This window comes from Bos indicus, chromosome 9, assembly GCF_029378745.1.
Source record: "Bos indicus isolate NIAB-ARS_2022 breed Sahiwal x Tharparkar chromosome 9, NIAB-ARS_B.indTharparkar_mat_pri_1.0, whole genome shotgun sequence".
Classification (NCBI taxonomy): Eukaryota; Metazoa; Chordata; class Mammalia; order Artiodactyla; family Bovidae; genus Bos; species Bos indicus.
In genome coordinates, this window is record NC_091768.1 from 81030933 (window position 1) to 81037409 (window position 6477).

Sequence of the window (6477 nt, forward strand, 5' to 3'; positions counted from 1 at the left end):
TGAGAGCTGGGCTTTCTGTGAAGGTCAAAGGAGGTGTGACGTTCACTCAGTTCTGTGCTGTAAGGAACCCAGGTCTCTTTGCCCCATTTAAAGAGAGTTATAATGAGGTGTATGAACCTAGAGCCTATTGCACAGAGTGAAGTAAGCCAGAAAAACAAATATGTACTAACGCATGTATGTGGAATCCAGAAAAATGCTACTGATTAACCTATTTGCAAGGCAGCAATAGAGACAGACTTGTGGACACAGTGCGGGGAGGAGCGAGTGGGACATTGAGAGAATAGCACTGAAATACATACATTACCATACATAAAGTAGACAGCCAGTGGGAATTTGCTGTATGACACAGACGGCTCAAACTGGTGCTCTGGCACAACCTAGAGGGCGGGAGGTGAGAGGGAGGTTCAAGAGGGAGGGGACATATGTATGTATACCTATGGCTGATTCATGCTGATGTATGGCAGAAACCAACACAACATTGTAAAGCAATTATCCTCCAATTAAAAATAAATAATTTTTTTAAAAAGATGATGGGAAGATTACCAAGAAAAACAATAAAGACTCTAACGTGGGCTGATATCCACCACTCACTCCCACAATTCCCAATTTTTAAGGACCATCTCAGAAGTTTCTAGGCATGGGGGTAGGCTGCAGGCTCAGACAGGCTGCTTCTTAGCCACCACCAGATGGGAACTGAGTGTGTCATACTGACCCCAAGCCTAGGACTCCGTCAGACCGGCAACTCCAGCACTTTGCACAAACACACATGATGAATGGTGTGTGAACACATCCCCGTGGGCATTCCCAGGCTCGTGCACAATTCCCTGCATGCTGGCTTTAACCCCACCCCTTCTCCAAAACAAGAAAGCACAGCAGAATATTACATGAGAGACAGTGTCATCAAGAAAGGCTTGAATCCACTCTAAGGTATGCTTTGAACAAAAATAAATAATTCAGAGATGTCAGCACGCTATTAAGAAAAAAAAAAAATGGATTGAAACATTTCACAGAGTTGCGACACCACGTTGAGAACCGCTGCCTTTGACACGAGGCTGCCTGGGACACCCAACGCTTGTCACACAAGTAGACCACAACTGATCAGTCTTGAGGGCTGCCCTACCCGGCCGCCCTCCACCGTTCTGCGCTTTCTCCATAGCAAATGGATCGACACCTATGACTGTACGGAGTGATGACTAAGAGCACGTACTGCTGTATATAAAACAGAAAAACAATGAGGACCTACTATACAGTAAAGGGAACTATAGTCAACATCTGGTAATAACCTATTATGAAAACGAATCTGGAAAGAAAAGATATAAATATATATAGAGATACATATGAATCGCTTTGCTGTACACCTGAAACTAACACAATATTGTAAATTTACTACTCTTCAATTTTTTTAATGGTTAAAAAATGTAAAATAAAATCTGGGAAAGTAAACGTGAAAACAGAAGCCTTTTTAAAAAATAAAAGAAAAAGCATGCACTCTGGAGACAGCCTGCATGAATTCAAATCCTAGCTTCACGTCTTCCTGTTCTTCGTGAGGGCTGTTCACAAATATTACCATTCTGCTCCTCCTGAGATAGACGGATTACATTTCCTGCCACCTTGAAGTTGGGCATGTCTGTGTGATTTTAACTCCTGTATGAGAAGAGATGAGTCTCTTCCAGGCAAAAGCCAGTAAGCCCTCCTTACTCGAGTGGCCCACGGTCCAGCAGTATAGGAATCACCCGGAAGCTTACTAGGAGTGCGGATTCACCTTAACGAGCTCCCCAGGCTGTGCACACGCACAACCGAGGGTGAAGCCCTGCTTCACTGCTTGCCACCCTCTCACCTCCCTGCCACCATGGCTGACTATGTTCCAGATGGTGGCCCAAGCTCTTGGCCCGACCTGAAGTAAAGCAGGAGAGAGTTAAAGATTTGTTTTAAGTCACTAAAATGTGAGGGTTGTTCCCGTGGCATAAACTAGTCTATTCTAACCAATACAAATACTCAGTGCTCTATGACTCTGGACAGGTTTTGAATCTCCCCGTGCCTTGGTTTCCTGGGTGTAAATGGAGATGATCACTGTACCGATTCTTAGGATTGATGTGAGGTTTACTGAGGTAACATATGAAAAGAGCCGGGCACATATTTGAGGTAAATGTTAGCGTCTGTTTCTGACACATTCCATCCCCACAGTTCACATCTTGCCTCGTGATGTGAGATTCCAGTCGCTTTACCTCAGTGACAGTAAGGTCAGAACCTCTGCCCGTGGCAACCCCCTCCCCCAACCACACAGACTCAGGAAGGAGCATGAAATCACTCACATCAGAGACAGAATGAAAAGCGACTCCTTCCCACAAGGAAGTAGGGGATCTTTGTAACTTGGTCCAAACATCCCTTTCCTGGGTCTTCACACCACTGTCCCTTCCTTACTCTAATATTGCATATGCTGCCCTTTACCTCTCCCCTGCCTTCTCAAATCCTACTTGCCTTTCAAGATACAGTCAGTGTCCCTCCTTCTACATGAAGTCTGCCTCAAATACTTCTTTACTGTGCAATTTAGAATTGACATAGTTTTTGTCTATTGGGAGTCTCAGGTGGCACAGTGTTAAAGAATTTGCCTGCAAAACAGGAGACGTGGGGTCAATCCCTGGGTCGGGAAGATCCCCTAGAGGAGGAAATGGCAACCCACTCCAGTATTCTTGCTGGGAGAGGGTCCTGGTGGGCTTTAGTCCATGGGGTCACAAAGAGTCGGAGATGACTGAGCAACTGAACACACACACACACACACACACACATCTATTATGCATAAGACTTTGTCCTGAACTCAAAGCTAGGTAAAAACAAAACATGCACACACAATGCCTAATAAATATTTATTTTTTGTCTTCTCTTCAAACTATATATGTGAGTCTAGCAGCAAAGGGCTACCAAGCTTATTCCCCAAGAAAATTAGGGAAAGCGCAGTGATGGGAATGGTATGGAGATAGTTTTTGTTTAAATTCTGCTTTTTAAAAGGGTCCAATAGATTTCTGAAATTATAGTCACAGTTCTTAAAAGTGATAAATATTTGCTAACATTTTTAATAAGATGATGATGAATAAAATGTATTTTTTATTGTAAACTCAAATAAAATGATAAAGTATCTTTGCTCCTTGACACTCTCTTGAAGTGTATGTAAGGAAACAAAATATTCTAAGCCAAGATAAATATTTTATACTTTAGTGTCTTGGATCTCTCTTTCATATTTATAAACCGACTTAAAGAATGAATCACAGTACTGAAGCAATTCACCACAGCTGTGCAATGAACCATGTGATTCAGTTCCAAAGTCACAGAACTTGAATAAGCACCTTAGAAATCCAATCTCAACATTTTATATTCTCTAGACCAGAGTGGGTAGGATATGTTTTCTTAAAGGGCCAGAAACAATATTTTAGATGTGGAAACCACAGGTCTCTGTCACAGCTACTCGACTTTGCCACTACAGCACAGAGGCAGCCCCAGACAATATGGAAACAAATGGGTATGATTCTGTCCCAACAAAACTGAATTTATGGTCACTGACATTTGAATTTCATATGTTGATGGGTCACTAAAATCTCCTTTTGATTTTATTTCAACCATTTAAAAGCTTAAAACCATTTCTGACTTGTGAGTGGTACCCAAATAGAGAGCAAGCTGAGTTTTCCAGCTCCTGCTCTAGACTCCCAAGTTCATGGTTTCTCAACCACATCACGAGGTCTCACTAGTAGTCATGGATACATGGTATGGAGCCCAAAGATCACTTAAAAATAAGGTGAGAAATAATCCCATGAGCCTGCTTTTATTAACTCGACTTGAAAAAACAAAGATCCTAAAGATGTCAAACTTTCACCAGAACATATGCCAGTCTTACTTACCACAAAAATAACAACGTCACCCACCACCCCTTTCCTCACCACGCAATTAACGATTTTCAGAGGAAGAAAATAGTTGGCAGTTTTCTTCATAGATGAGGTCAGTGTAGGCTCATTTCCTTGCCAAAAGGCAGGGAGAGCAATTTCCAATGCCTCGTCTCCCCAGGGTTGTTCAAGACCAGTTGAGGCAGAACGACTGGGAAGGACAAGCTTTGGCTTCAACATGGATTTTTAAACAGGAAACTCACTACTTTAAAAAAATGTTCTTTTTTTTTTTTTTTTTTTTCAAAAAGAGCCTTGGCTTTTGCTATTTATACTGATAGTCATTTTGAAAGTAGCAATGCTTATAACATTTTAAGTCTAGATATCTCTATGGAAACCCAAGAGAACTCACATTTTATGACCAAAGAGCTACCTACCTAGATCCTCTTGGACCACTGTAGGCCCTCTGTGAAGCCAACATCTTAGACCTATTTTTCCAAGACTCCAATCAGATATATAATTAAGTTGATAGAATTATTTGCTCTACTGAGGAAAAGATTAGGAAAGAACTTATTTCTGAGGTTGCCTTTTGACTTTTAAGACATCCCTATTTAAATATTATTAGGAAAAGAATTTTGTGAAGAATTTTATAAATTTTGGCAGACATACTAAAAGAGGAAGAACACAATCAAATAATTTAACAGTTGCATTGAAATATATATCATTAATTTTCTTTCCATCAATGTCAAATACATTTTCTTTAAAAAAAAATGTAACAGTTCCTCTCCCCAGATGGCATATTCTTTGCAAGGGAGTTGCGGGGGGTGGGGGGCGGGGGGTGGGGGGAGGAGTAATTATATAGCAAAGAAATCAGATAACACTTTCACCCAGTAACTAAAATTAACATCACCAGTGAGGGACAGATGGCCTTTGGGGACCTCCAGATGTGACACTCTGAGAAGAACATCTTATCACCTAGAATGCATAACCTGTATCTAATCATGAGGAAACACCAATATTAAAAAATAAAAAGGATGTTGGGACAGAAGGGCTGTATTATTTTTTTAATGTCACAAGAGACGAAGGCTGTGGGAATGTTCTAGAATAAAAGAAGCTAAAGATCCTTGACAATCAAATGCAACATCTGACCTTAGAATGGATCTGATATTGCAGGGGAGGGGGGAAGATTCTCTAAAGAATTAAGGTGTCAACTGCCAAACTGCAATACAAATAGTATATTAGATAAAAATACTGTATCAATGTTAAATTTACAGAAGTCAATAACTATACCATGATTATATAAGAACTATATGAGTGTATATATAAAAGAAGTTCTTATATAGCTTCCCAGGTGGTGCCAGTGGTAAAGAATCCACCTGCCAATGCAGGAGACATGAGAGATGCGGGTTCAGTCCCTGGATGGGGAAGATCCCCTGGAGGAGGAGATGGCAACCCACTCCAGTATTCTTGTCTGGAAAATTCCATGGATAGAGGAGCCTCACGGGCTACAGTCCATGGGGTCACAAAGAGTCGGACATGACTGAGCAAAGTGAATAAGCGCTAAGCAACACAGGAGTATAACAATATGATATATGTAACTTTCTACTAAATGGTTCAGAAAAAAATATATACATATATTGTTTTATATATATATATATATATGTTTTATGTATTATGTGTATATATATATATATATATATTTAGAAAGAGAAAAACAGAAATCAAATGATAAAGCTTAAAGTAAAAAATGTTAATAGGTTTAAAGAATAAGGGACAGATAACTAGTTTTACAACTTTTCTCTAAGTTTGAAATTATTTCCAAATAGCATTTAAAGAAAAATTAACAGTTCTAGCCTACATTGGAGTCCTTGGCTATCTGTTTTCTCTCCATGATGTTCCAAATACAACACAGGAAGGGATGCTTGTGCCAAGTCACAAGAAAGCACAAAGATATTTTAACATGATCTTTTATCAGTGATTGAAGCCTGCCAAAGCATTACACACCACCCAGTGTACCGAGTCCAGTGTACAGACCAGTAACCATTGGATACTCTAGCAACTCAGATGCAATCATTTCCCACTAATTTCTCTAAACAAGGCTGTGTTCTAAAACCTTTCTGCATCCCACAACTTGCAGAATTATCTCATACACAAAGCAAACCTCTCAGCTGGCCTCTTAGACATGCTCCATCAGTATCAATCAATTGGATTCAATCGTTTGAAATGGAATAATACTTTAAGCCATGTCTATGTAGCTAGAGAATGTGCGGCGACTGAGGAAGCAGGACACCTTATCACACATCCTCACCATCACCGCTTAACTGCCGTCAAAATCCCACAGCCTTCATGTCTGTGAGCCCACAGTGGTGCTGGGGAGCTGGTGGTGCCCACGTCCAATCTTCAGTACTTCATTCAGACTGATTGTTCACCAAAGCAATGCCTAAGACCAAACATTTAGGAGAGACTACTCTATAACTCACCTGGTGGAAAGAGAATCAAAAAGATAATAATCAAAATTAAAATTTTCAGCGATGCTTAGGAATTTGGAATACTTATACATTCTTCAAAACAGCAAAGAACATATGTATATTGGTAAGTCTTTTGTATC